General features: G+C 41.8%; 1 long non-coding RNA gene across 1 annotated transcript; it reads right to left on the bottom strand.

Moving 5' to 3' along the window:
• Positions 1-1,002: 1,002 nt before the first annotated feature.
• On the bottom strand, positions 1,003-5,012 carry LOC308459239. The gene is made up of 2 exons (XR_013977936.1): positions 4,690-5,012; positions 1,003-1,320 (listed from the first exon to the last, which is right to left on the bottom strand). It is a non-coding gene; the product is annotated as an uncharacterized lncRNA (long non-coding RNA).
• Positions 5,013-15,828: the final 10,816 nt, after the last annotated feature.

The following is a 15,828-nucleotide window of genomic DNA, read 5'->3' as shown; positions in this document are numbered from 1 at the left end:
ACTTTAGGGCAGGTCCACCAGAGGTGGAAGAATGTTCCTTCACTCTCTTTACATTTCCAACACTTATTATCAGACAGGTGATATATTTTTGCAAGTTTGACTGGGGTCATATACCATCTATATATCATTTTCATTACATTTTCTTTCAAAGCATTGCATGCAGTAAAGTTTAACCCAGTACTCCACAACCTTTCCCAGTCCTCAAACATGATGTTGTACCCAATGTCCTGCGCCCACCTTATCATAGCCGATTTAACCGTTTCATCTTGTGTATTCCATTTTAACAGCAAGTTATACATCCTTGAAAGTACCTTACACTTTGGTTCTAACAGTTCTGTTTCTAGTTTCGATTTCTCCACCTGGAACCCTAGTTTCTTGTCATTTTTAAAAACTTCTTTAATCTGAGCGTAATGTAACCAGTCTCGCACTTTATCCTTCATTTTCTCCAAACTCTGCAATTTCCAGTTGTCTCCATCTTTTTCTAATATTTCCCAATATTTTGGCCATTTAGCCTCCATATTGGGTCTTTTTCGGGCCTTTGCTTCCAAAGGTGAAAGCCACCTTGGAGTTTTATTTTCCAACAAGTCTTTATATTTTGTCCAGACATTAAACAGTGATTTTCTGACAATATGGTTCTTAAAGGCCTTATTTGCTTTAACCTTGTCGTACCATAAGTATGCATGCCATCCAAAAGTATTGTTAAACCCTTCCAAGTCCAACACGTCAGTGTCCTCAAGAAGTAGCCAGTCTTTTAGCCAGCAAAACGCTGCAGCCTCATAGTACAACTTTAGATCTGGCAGGGCAAAGCCCCCTCTTTTTTTCGCATCAGTTAATATCTTAAACTTAATTCTGGGCTTTTTGCCCTGCCAGACAATAAATTATTTCTCTGTAATATAGGAACTATCAGCAAGACAACAATAATGGATTTTATGAGCCCTTATGATCACTAAGCAACTTATAATTTGAGTCTAGAAGGATAAATACTCAGCAACTATTAGGCCATGGGTTGAAACAGGAGGCCAGTTTGGGATCCACCACAGGGGCACATTTTAATGGATTTGCAGCCTATAGTTCCATGCTTTTCTTTGCCACATGTTTTGTGGTGTTAAATGTCTGCTTGGGTTCTCTCACCAAAGAATACTTGCCAAAAACTTGGGTCTTAGCTTCCAGGAATTCCAGCACACTGTCATCTGAGCAGTGGCATGAGGGTTAGCCTCTGGCCGCATCTCCAGGATCAAGTTGCGGAGGACAGGGTCAGCTCCTGGTTCCTTGCTGGCACTGCAACCATGTTGTGGCAGATCTGGTGGACGATCTGGTAGACTGGCCAAGGACAGAAGCCATGTCTCCATCAAAAGCGCCCTGGACACACTACATGGTTGCCTCCACTGCCCACAACAGTGTCAACACCTCCCCAAAACAACAATGTAGGGTATGCATTCTGCCAGAAACATACAGCTTCCACGCAACCCCAACCCCACCATCACATGAGGGTGGGTCTGAATAGGACGTGGTCCTTAGGCGCTCAGCTGGATGAGTTCCTCAGCCCCATACTCATCCTTCTGGTCCTCTCCCTGCTGACCCTGGGTGAATAGGTCTGGCACTTTCTGTAGGAATGGCTGGGTGGCATTGCCTGGTTTGCCTCCTAAACATGTGAACTATAAACTGACACAATGTCAGAGATCTGGCAAAGGTATATCTTACTCTAGGAGTTGTTGCAGCAATATTATTTTATGAGCTCTCAGTACACAGGTTAAATTACTAATGGGAACAAAGTCCAGGCAGCTTGTGTGAGCTGGCAAATAGGCAAAACTAACATTTTGTTGTAACAAGTGAACCTAGCCTTGGGGGAAGCCAAGCTCTGGCACTGTTTCAAGTTGGAGTTGCTTGTTAAGATTTCCTGCAATAGCACAGAAAAAGAGAAGAAAATGGGAGCGGAGGAGAAAATGTGATTCTATGCCAGCCCAAGTCGCAGTGCAGCTGGAGACGCATCAACACCTCCCCAAACAATTTTATGTTGGAATACAGGGTGGGGTTTCTGTGGTGTGAAGTTACAAAAACAGAAGACCAACTATAGGGTTGTTGCAGGAGGAAGGACAGGTAAAAGGAAACCATTTCCCTTTCCCACAGTGCAGTGCATACATGCACAGACAGCAATAAAATACATAATCTGTGGCTGGCATTTAGCTCCTAAACCTGAGTCCTCGGGCCTTGAGAGAGGAGAGGGGAGGGGATGTGTTTACTTCCTGCGCCCACTCCTGACACCTCCCCAAGGGCCTGAAAAGCACTGCAAAATCTCTGCCTAAGGAGGGATAGATGTCAGGGCTGGCCCAAGACATTTTGGCACCTGAGGCGAACCACAAAATGGTGCTCCCCTCCCCACTAAGGAAGAAGGGTTGAGTGAAAATCTATATCAGGAACAAAGGGGGAATAAAGATCTACATCGGGCTTTGCTGCCCATGTGGATCCTGCTGCCTGAGGCAGTCGCTTCGCCTTGACTCATAGATGGGCTGGCCCTGATGAGTGTGCTGTGTGTGTTATGTACTGTAGTTCTCACCCTGGGCCAGCAGGGGGAATACTGTAGATAGTTTTCACTCAGGTCCACATATGCAAATAAGGAATTGAAAGTGACGTTCAGTGATTGGATAGTTACAGAAAGTTGTTACTGTTGCATTGTAGTAGAGCTCTATATAAGCAGGCTGGCTGAACCCTTCAGCTCACTTCTGTTCTGGCCTGTGAATAAACAAGAGCTGTTTGAAGAATCGTTGTGTCGTCTGATATGTTCACCCACAACTTAACAGTGTGTGCACTCAGGCACAATCCCTCTGGATATCAGCTGTTGATGGACTACAGTGAGGGATGGCCATGGCTCATGGTTTTCTATCTCAGGGGCAATGTGCCAATCTGAACTTTTTCTGTGGTTTATTACTGTAGATCATGGCATGAGCTGGCCTAACTTAACATGAAAAGAGATCCCCATTATGAACTTTTCTTGACCCTGGTACCAGTCTTATGTCAAATGTGTCCTGGAAGGCATCGGGAGATATCCTGCACTTGTGATGCTTTGTGTAAAGATCAGCACATGTAATTGCCAGTAGAATCTAATCAACACCTTTGAAAGAACGGTTGCCACACAGACAAATAGTAAGATAACTTTGAAACAGGAAACAAGGATAACTAGTTTAGTCATTGCTCATTAGGGTTATGTTCTGTCAATGTCCAATTAAGCACAGTAAACAAAATGGGAAATAGGCAGGAAATTCTAGGAAGAGACAATAGAACAATAGAAATATTGGAATTATAAGAACTGCTCATCCACCTCTCTTCATTGGAATGTAGTGGCTCAAAACAGGACAAACCATGGATTTTCAATGGTTGGTTAGTTCTCAAAGCTCCAACATGGACCCCTTTTCACTCTATGCTCTCAAGGACCAATTTGACACCATGCTTCACTTCAGGACAAGTAAACCTTTCTGCTTCCATTTCTTGCATTGCTATTGGTGTGGGTTCTGTGGCAAAATTGCCTTGCTCACTTTCTGTAGGCTTTTGAGAATAGTTAGGGATTTATTTCACTTTTTAGATCTAGATGCATATGTACTGTAGGATTTGCTGCCTGATTAAATTTGTAATTTTGCTGTCTGAAGCAGAATTTTTATATTCTGTCACATTTCATGTAATAAACCTTTTGTCTGAGAACTTCTTGCGGACATAAGGTTAAGGGTAAAGACATATTCGTAATGAACACACATCGTAACTCTAGCAAAATATCACAAGCCTGGTAGCGTGTTTACGAATACACATGAATGCTGGACACACATGTAGGCTCAGACACATCCCCTAATGAGTGTAAACACGAGGTAAACAAAAATGCAGAGATTTAAGAATGCTTTAAGGATTTATGCAATACTCTTGTAATGTACCTATGACAAAATCCTGAAAATTCTATTTTGATTTTTGTATCTGAAACAAGCACAGGGATATGCAAGGATGCATGAACCAACTACAAAAGAATATAGGATTAATGTTCTTGTCAAAGCCCTGGAGAAGCCTGTAGTAAAAAGAAAAGAAAAATAGTATTTGTATCTTGCACCACCTAATGGAAGTAACTGAGGGGGGAAGAAGAAAAATGAGTAGAACATAATATATGTAGCAGTTCTTCATTCTAAAACAAGCAAACTGAATATCTTGAGACATTTTAGAAACCTATTTAATTGGTTTAAAGGAGCAGGAGTATTTTCAGCTGTACGCTTAAATTATTTTAAGTATACATTTTAAAATGTAGTATGAGAATCAGCCGATGTTTTCAATCACAGCTCAGAGAAACATTCTTTTGCCAAGAGGGGTAAGGAGAAGGGAAAAACTCCTTGACCACTGTACATAAATGTCTTGTCAGCAACACTCAGAGCATTTCACCACACTGGAAGACACCCAAGGAACATCTCTGGCATCAAAATAGCAGAACAAGTTCACCCAAAGTACAGTACATATGAAGCTGCTGCTAAACATCTTCCCTTGTATAGGATATTCAGACTAGACCAAATCTCAGAAGACACTGAGTATCATATGCATCCTACTTTGTCTTCATGAAATTGTGTTTTTATTTTGTTAGTACACTGCTCTGCCTCCAAGGAACTCTAAACAACTTCATATATGGACCCCTTTTAGGTATCTCATGAATCAAAACCTACCTACCTTCAGCAGTAAAACTCAAGTCTCAAGACTGGTTTATGGCTGATTCCATGGCCAGAGGCAAGACAGTCACCAGAACTGGGAGTGCCCAGTTTCAAGATAAAATAAATGTCACAGCTTAGATCTGTGTGGGAACACAGCTGTCTGATCTGGAAGCTCTTTCCCCATATGTGTCAACTCACTGTTCGGCCTTGAGAACTAGTCAGGGTTAAGGACACTGTGGCTAACAGCCAGAATTGGTTCATAGGTTACCGAAGGTAGCCAAGGCAACAAAGCAGGTCACAAACAGACAAGGCTTAGGGTTGTCTAATACCGAAACACCAAAAGATGGCGAATGCAAATTAGTCATGGGTCTTCTTTCTTTCTTTCTTTTTTTTAAAATGATATTTATTAAAGTTTCAAAAAAAATACAAAAAATACAGAATACAGAAAGAAAAAGAATAAAGTTTTTTTAAAAAAAATATATAACCAAAGAAGTAAAAAATAAAAGAAAACATACCAAATAAAACAATTAAAAGGACATTAAATTTCCATAACCTATCTTCCTTATACTTATTTCCCCGGACCTCCTCATACCTCCCTTTTTTGTATTCCAGTTCAATTTGTTGATTCAGCAAATCCTTACCATTGAAATTACCCAGTTGCAAACCTTTTTTCATATCTCTTAAAGCATTACAGCTAAAAAAACCCTTAGTTTCTATCCAACATCCTTCTAAGATTCCTTAATTTTACAATATTTCTGTAAATAGTCTTTAAATTTCTTCCTAGTCATGGGTCTTCTTTCTGTTCTTCAGAACATGTGTCTGCTTTGTAGAAGATGTGTGGCAAAATATGCACATCACTCTTGCAGCCTCGGTTTTTTTGTTTGTTTTTTTGTTCCACATGCTGAGCATAGCTCTCAGATCATCAGGAGTCAAATATCAGAAGTGGACCAACACTAGCCAGTGCCTTAAATAATAGTGAGCCTGGGCAAGTCTTGTTGGTACCACTACTTCCTCTGTGCTGCTGTTGAACGTCCAAGGCCTGAGCAGCTGCTTACTGAACTGGCATCTTGGAAGCATATCTGGTCAGTTGGCAGTGGGGAAGCCCTGGTTCTGGATGGCTGAGGTTATGGTGCATGGAGAGTATCGAGGAGAAGGAGTTGTCTTCTTTGAGGAGGAAAAAGGTGGTGTATTTAAGACTACAAGGTAGTGAAAATCGTGTTGGGTGCTAACCTTGCCAACTGGATAGAAAAAGCACACATCTTGCCCTAGCCAAGCATGTTGCATTTACATTGAGTATTAGAGGAGTGATGGACACAGATGCTCCTTTCAGCTCCCTCCCCCAATAAATGTTAGGTGAATAGACAGCTTTTTCTTGGACATATTCCTGGACCTCCTCAAAATCACTGAGCTCTGCCTCAGCTTACCCAGCTGAAGCCATTTCAGAATCCATTCCCAGGCACCAGATTTTCTTTTTCTTTCAAGAGCCTGACCACCCTTTTAAATGGTATTAGAGATTCTCCTGCCAGGAAATCTTTGGATCTCTGCAGTCGGCTTCCGATGACAAAGAGCACTCAGGATGCTTGTGATCCGATACTGTAATGATGAGCTTCTGTTGCCAGAGGGGTCTTTGCCTTGTGCCAATCAAGAATGTGCAGCCAACGATTGGCTCCTAATAATATTATCAACATAACTGCTAGGAGGATCTTTTAAAAAATGTACACAGTGCCAGCTGCTTTCCTTATTAGGAAAAGGTCGGTGCAGTCAGGAGTCTGCCCCAGTTGGGAAAGCCGGGGGGGGGGGGGCCATTATTGGAACAACAAAATAGCCTGCCAGGAAAAAATCTTAAGCTCCCTCCTGCTTGAAACACCTTAAGGAAGCTACCCAGACCCCTCCACCCTTACATTTGCCTGCATTTACCTTTTGTATTAAAACACACACACACCAACATTAGGAATGCTGGATGATGACAGTGGACTACACTGCGGGGCTCCTGTAGGCCACTCGTGCGCTCAGGCACAGTCCACACAAACCTGCCTCCACCCTGTGTGATTGGGGAGCAATAATAATGGATGACATTGACCCTGCCTAGTTAATTTCTGTGTGCTTAGAAATTCAAAAACAAAACAAAACAAAACAACCAAACCCATCATAATGATGTCCCTTGGCAAAATAAAGGCTGAAGTACCCACAGAAGGGACACTTATTGTTCCTGCTTCCTGGTGGGCTTCGTGGGATGCACACACTGCTGCTGCTGCTGAGTCCCAGATGTGCTACTACCTTTCCGTTCCTCCTTCTTATGGAGGTGCTACCAGACCGCCCTTGCCCCTCTGCTTCTTCCCCGCCAGTGAGTCTCCTGCCATGGTGTCATTGCTTAGCATCCTTCCCCTTCTTCTCTGGCAACTCTGCTCTCCTTGCTCTCTCCCCAAACTTGCCTAGGATCACCAGGAACGGGTGTTGCTGGCATCCATCCATAGGCGCCAGGTCCCAGGGGCCCTGGGTGCCGTGGCAACCACAACATTTTAAATGAGGGGGCCCAGGGGGGGTGTCATGATGACATCACATGCACCACAGTGATGTTGAATGGCCTCAGGCACCTGCAGTTGCAGGGACAAGCCAGCGCTGCTGCAATCCTTGTGTCACTGGAGACAAGAGAAGTGTGTACCTTTGCTGGTGAAGTCAAACCGTTGGAGAGTTACAGTGTCTGCTGTGGCTGTAGAGACCAATACGGGAGAGACGTGCTTTATTGGAGCCTGGTTTCACCGCTGCATGTGCCCAGTGGTGTTTCTTCTCTCTGAGCTGCTGTCTCCTGCAGAATTAGAACCCGTTCCCTTCCTGGTGCCATCCAGGAGCTGGGGAGGGCAAGAGGGAGGTAAATGCTTAAACTAGTTGCATGTTGCTGCTCAGCAAACCCCTTGCAACTGTTGTTTTGTTTTTCAATAAGAAAAATGAACCCTGGCCAACCACTCAAGATGCAACTTGGTAAGTTGGGAAAAATGGAAAAAAAAGAGTGGAAGTTCTGGGGCAGCTCTGCTGTGTCCTGCTGACCACTTAACCAGGCAACCTCCAGAAGGTACGTGCTTCATCATTCTTCTTCTAGCAGGTCCGTGGCAGCAGGCTTGTCACAGCGAAGCACGTTAACGAAAGCAGAACGGATGCTGCTGCCTGTATCTCACAATTGTTTGAGTTGCCCCTAGACTTCTGCTCAGAAGTCCATTGGTAATGGTGCCGCTGGTGGCTTGTGTGCAGCGTGCTCCCAGCTGAAAAGAGGGGAACTTTGAGGAAGTCACCCACCTCAAATTTTATTTAGTTTGATCACACGGCCAATCAACTCCAAAATGGCATACTGAAATGAGGCAATCTCGTCCATTTTTCTCTAAAGAATCCGCACAGTACATTCCTGCAGTGAAAGCAATGTTTAGGTGCCAGGCAAAACCTTCCCTCTATAGCCAGGCCTTTGGCGCATAAGATCTTTATAATATATTAACCCTCCCCCCCTTGCAGTGTTTAATGTATCTATGGGTTGTTTTTTTTATTTGGTTGGTTGGTTGGTTGGTTGGTTGGAAGTTGCTTTGGGTTGCCTTGGGCAAGAGAAAGCAAGCAACACATTTAATAAGTAATAAATAATAGTAGTTAACAATTCATGCAGATGGCACCAAAAACATGGACACAAAGATCCCACCTGAGTGGATTTGCTATAAATTTGAGCTACAGTTTAAGGAAAACCAAAGTCCAGTCATTATCATCAAAGCAGTTATTAATAATGATGCACCTAGCGAAGTACTGTGTTTGGCTAACCCACCTCCAAGCTTTGACCTTTGAGTCCTGATTCTCACAAGCTGCAGTAAAGGAATCGAAGACACCAGATTGCTGCTGACTCTGCTGTGTTGAGAAAGATGGGAATAGTTTGCTCATCTGCTTTTTTCTTCTTTTTTCCCCTTCTTTTTTTAAAAAGCCTGCTCTGCTAATTGGTATCACCACAGACTAAGGAAGTGAAAAGTGGTCAGAGAAGTCAAAGGCAGTCATATGCGATTCTGGCCACATCACTCCCTTGTGGTGGTGTAGCACTGGGCTACAAAAAAGCTCTCAGTTCTGCTTGTGGTCAGGACAGTTCTTCAGTGCATTTCGTTTCAGTTGCTCCAGCTTAAAAACAGAAGGTAGTGAAAAGCAGCACATGATTCCCATGTTAGCTCAAAACCTCTATAAACAGAGCTTTGGCCTCAGAAGTACACACATCATATCATTTGCATCTCAGAGTCAGTAACTGTACCAACCGTTTTGATAGGCAGTTGCGCATATTTAGGACAGCCAAGTTTCCAATAGTTTTGCTTCTCTAGCCACCTAATAGGTGATAATTTGAGAGTAGAGTTTTCACACATGCAACGGAAACTGTGTAGGAAGCACAGCCCTGGAAATTTTTGTTGCAACAGATAGTAGATTTATATTACAAACTTATAGCAGTTTTCTACCCGTGTGATTGTTGTGTCTGCCGCTGGGAAATCCTTGTGACTGTAGACTGCTGGCAGGGTTGAGACTTCTGGTTGAAACAGGTAGAAAGCGCAGCAAAATGTTGCTGTATACAGCATTCCTGTTCTTTTGTCCACCAGCTAGCCACCATTGCTACCAAAGAACAGGATATTCTGTTCTGTTCTGTTCCATTTCACCAACACCCACTTTCCCATTTCCCCCCTTTTAATAGTTAGTTAATCAACATTCCATGGGGCTGTTTTTGGAACACCATTCAGTTCCCCCCACAAACTGTTGAAAAAGACCAAACTTCGGCAAACATTGGGATTCCATTGAACCTGCTGATACCTCCCTCTTGTTGGTGATGCTATTTTGTTTTTGTTTTTAATAATATTTTTTATTAACTTTACATTTTTACAATTCCAAATAAACATTTTACAAACTTTAAAATATCCAATGATTTCCCTTCTCTTCCTATAGTTCATTTTACATATCATACATCCCTGGATATTTTACTATAACCGTTCAAATCAGTTCCCCACTTTTACATCCATCAAAAATTATTTACTCTGTTGAATTTGTCTTAATGCTGTGCCAGCATTTTCAGGTGTATACAGTTATTTTCCATATATTCAATAAATGTTTCCCAGTCTTCTTTAGATATATGTTCTTCTTGCTCCCTTATTCTATTACTTAAATCTGCAAGTTGTGCATATTCAGTCAACTCAATTGCCAATCTTCTTTAGTTGGGACCTCGTTCGCTTTCCATTTTGGGGCTAACAAAACATGGGCCACAGTTGTTGTATACATAAATAAACTTTTCTGACACCTGGGAATTTCAGTCTGGATTATCCCCAACAAAAAGGACTCTGGGGTTTTTTGGGAAAGTAGTTTTGAACATTTCCCTCCCAATTCATTATAAATAATTTCCCAATACACTTTTACCTTTTTACATGACTCCATAGGATCCATGCTCAAAGAATGAGTCTGCTATTTGCATAGTGGTACCTCGGGTTAAGTACTTAATTCATTCCGGAGGTCCGTTCTTAACCTGAAACTGTTCTTAACCTGAGGTACCACTTTAGCTAATGGGGCCTCCTGCTGCCGTTGCGCCGCTGGAGCACGATTTCTGTTCTTATCCTGAAGCAAAGTTCTTAACCTGAAGCACTATTTCTGGGTTAGCGGAGTCTGTAACCTGAAGCATATGTAACCTGAAGCATATGTAACCTGAGGTACCACTGTATATAGGATGCCCTTGGAGAATATTTTTCCCAGTTTAAGTATGTTGTGGACAAATAAGCTCCCAGAGATCTCCCTGTGTTTTTGTTTGCTTCTGCTACACTTCTGTAAGCCACCATCGTTTACCACAGCCCCTTAATAACATCATGCGGTGTTATCTCAACAAATTGCTTCTCTGAGCATATGAGAGAAGAAAGACCCTCTTGGGCTGTTAATGCTGTGAACCCCTCCATCATAGGCTCAGGTTGTATAGTAAAGGTAAAGGGACCCCTGACCATTAGTTCCAGTCGTGACCGACTCTGGGGTTGCGGCGCTCATCTCGCTTTATTGGCCAAGGGAGCTGGTGTACAGCTTCCGGGTCACGTGGCCAGCATGACTAAGCCGCTTCTGGCGAACCAGAGCAGCACACGGAAACACCATTTACCTTCCCGCCAGAGTGGTACCTATTTATCTACTTGCACTTTGACGTGCTTTCGAACTGCTAGGTTGGCAGGAGCAGGGACCGAGCAACGGGAGCTCACCCCGTTGTGGGGATTCGAACCGCCGACCTTCTGATCGGCAAGCCCTAGGCTCAGTGGTTTAACCCACAGCACGACCAGGTTGTATACATGTGTAAATAAACCATATATCCTATAGTCACCACAGTCTCTGCTGTGCCTCATTCCAAAGGAAACATGAGCCCTGGGTAAACACCTAGAACCCCTAGAATCTCTCACAGCTCAGAGATTGGGGTAGCGTACAACAATATTTAATAAACTAATATACCCTTTCATTGTAAGCACATTTCATGGAAGATCCCCAAACAGGCAGTGTACAACCAGTGATAATATCAACATAAAAATAAAATAAAGCTGAACATTTTGTGTGAAAAAGCATAAAATGAGGCTGAGACACTAACATGCTTCTGAAGTCATGCTGCAATGAATAACCTGTTTGCACATTACCTCAGCTATCTAGAGACACATGCAAGTCCTTTCCGTATTGACGCTTGAGACAGATAGCATTGTAAAGCATCTTATAATGAATTCAGACCTAATGACCATGAATTCGTTTCCCTCTGGGTACCAAACAACTTTGTAATTGCATGAGGTCACCTGATTAGAAAGTCAAATTAAGAAAATCAAATAAAACAGTTGATTTGCACTCTGCTCTCATGCCTCCCCATCTTCCTCCAGCTCATCCTGTGTTAAGTTGCAGCAGTTCTATTTTCCGAGAAAAAGAAATGCCAGAATTCACCATGAGCTCCTCCCTTATTCTCTTATAATGGCAATGGAACCCACCCGAAAGGAGCCGAACTGAGTTCCAGATAGTTCCGGCTGGGGAAAAAAGCCCCGATCAGCAGGTTTACAAACAATCTGAACTATTTTTTAAAAATCTAAAATGTGATAAACAAGTGTGTTCTGCTGATCCAATTCCTGTTTAGGTATCATGCCTGAACAGGGAGCCTCCTTCTGGGGCTGCTCACACCAGCTTGTGGGAATGTTCAGGGAGGCAGGAGAGGATATATTGTTTACTAATATCCTTCCTAACTTGCGCTAACAAGTTCCTTTACTTAGCAGAGTTTTGCATTCCTTTTTAAACACACAGCAGATAGCTGGTTGCAGGCTTGTATAAGCCTCTGGCTGACATACAATTCAGTATTGAATTGTATGTTCCTGGTAATTTCCCTTTTTATCCCTCTTCAAAAGAATAAACACACGACAATCTTATTCAAAGTATATAAAAGAAGTTTGCTCACATCAGTTCACAGATGGATCCCTGAAGGCAGACTGATTTACTGATATATACATGTGGACCTACCCCATATGGGGGAATGATCCCAGTGACTGCAAACTAGCAGTCACTCCAGCTCACACAACGAAAGAAAGATGTAAGAGATAGTGTGGCAGCATGTCTTGCCCTTTTGCTACCTGACAGGTAAGGTCGCGCCCACCTCTAGTTACATGCAAAGGAAGTATGTCCCAGCCAGGAGGAAACAGGAAGTTCCGACCAAACATCCCCTTGCATGTCCACTCTAGGAAAACAAGGAATGTTGTACTTGTCTGCTACCTAAGTATCACATCCCACAAGCCTGGCCCTCAACATTGGCAGCCCCACTCAGTCTGCTTCCCCCATTGAATGGGGAAGGGCTGAAGGGGGATTTTTGCTTGAACATGACTAAAACCCTCCATACAATGAAGGAGCCTACTTTATCACAACAAGCAAATGCAAGTAGAGCTCCCTTTCGACCCCCTCCCTCACTTAAACTACTACTACCATCACCTGCCATGGGGGCCACCATTTAAATTTTACACAGGACCCCAGAGTGATACTACGTTTGGGGAATTAAAATTAATACAGGCCACAATTCACCAATGTACCAGTGAGCCAACCTCTTTGTAGAAGAATCATAGAATCATAGAATCATAGAGTTGGAAGAGACCACAAGGGCCATCGAGTCCAACCCCCTGCCAAGCAGGAAACACCATCAGAGCACTCCTGACATATGGTTGTCAAGCCTCTGCTTAAAGACCCCCAAAGAAGGAGACTCCACCACACTCCTTGGCAGCAAATTCCACTGTCGAACAGCTCTTACTGTCAGGAAGTTCTTCCTAATGTTTAGGTGGAATCTTCTTTCTTGTAATTTGGATCCATTGCTCCATGTCCGCTTCTCTAGAGCAGCAGAAAACAACCTTTCTCCCTCCTCTATGTGACATCCTTTTATATATTTGAACCTGGCTATCATATCACCCCTTAACCTCCTCTTCTCCAGGCTAGACATCCCCAGCTGTGTTTGCATGTGAATGAGAAACTACTGAATTTTCACTTCTTGAACCAAGACGCAAAATGCAACACAACATTCCTTCTTAATGCACACTACGACAATTTTTGAAATGCAGTTCTTCAACAAAATAATGTGTACATAAATGTGTATATTAGTGGAAAGTTGATATATTAGTCAAAATAAGATTAAGATGCATCATATTAGGGGAAATTGCTTGCAAAAAAATGTGTTGAAACTGCAATACGAAAATGTGTCTATTAAGAGAAATTAGGATTAATTTGTTAATGAATTTTCATGAGGAGTTAAATAAAAATTGTAGATTTAAACAGTGGGCAGAAAGGCCTGAAATGGACAAGGCATTCTTTCAGGTAGCTTGGTCCGAAATTGTTTAGGACTTTGTAAACTAAAAAAAAAAGCATAAATTTCCATTTGTGTGGTGAAGGAAATTACTTCAGTTTTAAGAAGAGGCTCAGAGATGGCTTTTCATCCTGAAAGATTTTCCTGGACGTTATTTATTTATTTCATTCAATTTGTGAATTATTTTCCATAAAAAGACCTTGAAGCAATTGTGCAGTAAAAACACTGGCAATAAAAACAATTCCATGTGTGTGGGGGGGAAACCCAAAATAGCCTTGTCATCAAATATGTTTTGCTTTAACACTAATTTATTGACAGTATGATTTACATTTGCTTAGTGGCGAGGGTGCATTACAAAATGTGGTCATGATTCAGTATGTACTTAGTCGAGCTGTCATTATAATTTTGGGGACTTTTATCATTCCCTGCCCCCCATCCTGATCTTCGTCCAGAAGGGATATATCTGGATAATCCCATTTTATTTTTGTTTTGTTTTGTTTTTTCTCATCTCTTTATGTTTTTTTTTAAAATAATTTTTATTAAAGTTTTAAACAAACAAAAAAAGAAAAACAACACACACAAAAAAAATACAAAACTTAACAATAAAAACACAAAACATAACAATTAAAAACAAACTCTCTTTTCCATTTCCAATTTTAAATTACTTATTTTCTGGACTTCCTCATACCTCCCTCTTTTGTATTCCAATCTACATTGTTTGTCCAGCAGTTTCTTTTCCACTTTTTTAATCCCAATCTTTAATTTAATAAAACGTTAAGATATATAACTTCAACTTTTTTAAACCTAATCCTTGATCTTAATGTCATATAACTTTAAATTTTTCCCTTTTATTATCAAATTTCCATTTCTTTAAACGTCTTTAATCTTGATCTTTAATCTTAATCTATCCTTAACTTTAACCTGTACAGCTGGAAACCACTTGTTTTCAGTCCAACATCACTCTAACATTCCTTAATTTTGCAGTGTTTCTGAAGATAGTCTTTGAATTTCTTCCAGTCTTCCTCCATCGACGATAATCCCATTTTATTTTTGCTCCTCACAACAACCCTGCGAAGTTGTTAGGTTATGCTGAGATATAATGACCTGGCCAAAGTCACCCAGTATTTTTAAGGGCTGTATTGGGTGAACTCAGGCCTCCTTCTCCACCCCAAGACCACCATTCTATGGACTGCAACATGGTGGCTCATGGTGTTTTGGGATCAGTTATGGCTGGTGGCCAGTTGCTTTTTGACTCATGCCTAAAATACATATGGAGACTCTTTTGAGTGGAAGAGGGCAGTAGAAGAGAAGGAAAGAGTTCCTTGTTTTCTGCTGCATTCAATTAGACAGTTTGTACAACTGACGGGAAGGGAGATACACCCCTGTCTCTAAATATCAAGTTCTCTCTGACCTACAAAAAATACCCTGCTGCTATTCTTTCCCATTCTGTCTGCCATATAATTGTGGTGAAGTTTGAAACATGTTTCAAAGATGCGGTATTTTGAAGCCACGAAGGCATTTCCCTGCGGACAGAACTCAACAAATGGCTTGTAGGGTTTCTGTGTTCCTGGACACAACATCCTGAAGGATTGGCTTGAAGTTGCAAAAAAAAGAAAAAAAGGGAAAAAAAGAGGAGGAGGAGGAGGAGGAGGGAGTTAAGGATGCCAACAAAAATGAGTGAGCAAGTGGAAGGTCACAATTTGGTCACAATTCACTGCCTCTGGTTAAGAATGCCAAAGGGATCAGCTTTTAGAGGTAAACAGGAGAGTCCCAGAAACAGCTGCTACTGAATTTGATTTGCTTGTGGCACTATTTAAGAATGCATCTTGCCTTTTCAATCACAAAAAGTGCTGAATGGCTTTAGCAAGTTCTCCACCAGGCAGCTAGAATATATTTTCCATGGGTGCCCACCACTGAAGAATTAGTGGTGGGTGAGGAGGCTTCCCATGTTGTGTCAACTTTTCACATGGTAGGACACACTCAGCTGGACCCAGAGTGCTCCAAATTACTGGTTTTACTATTCTGGGCTGTGGAGAACTTGCCACCAATGGGTCCTTTTCAACAGCAACTCAGGGAACCATGATGTTTGTTGCAGCTGTTGTTATGGCCAGGAACACCAGGTAAAAATGGCACAAAAGTTCCATTATAAAATATGAACCACAAGAATTATATAAATCTGAAAATAAAATCATCAATCTTCCTTTCTGATTTTTAAAAAAAATAACTTATTGAACTTGATGTTGACTTTTAAGAGAAGTCCTAGGAAGTAATTTACTAGAATGTCTAGTTGTTAGCTCAGCTGACATTACAAAGGAAACAATCTTACCACTAATC

Source organism: Podarcis pityusensis (assembly GCF_964106645.2).
Source record: "Podarcis pityusensis genome assembly, chromosome: 12".
NCBI classification, from domain to species: domain Eukaryota; kingdom Metazoa; phylum Chordata; class Lepidosauria; order Squamata; family Lacertidae; genus Podarcis; species Podarcis pityusensis.
This window is presented reverse-complemented; position numbering and strand designations above follow the sequence as displayed.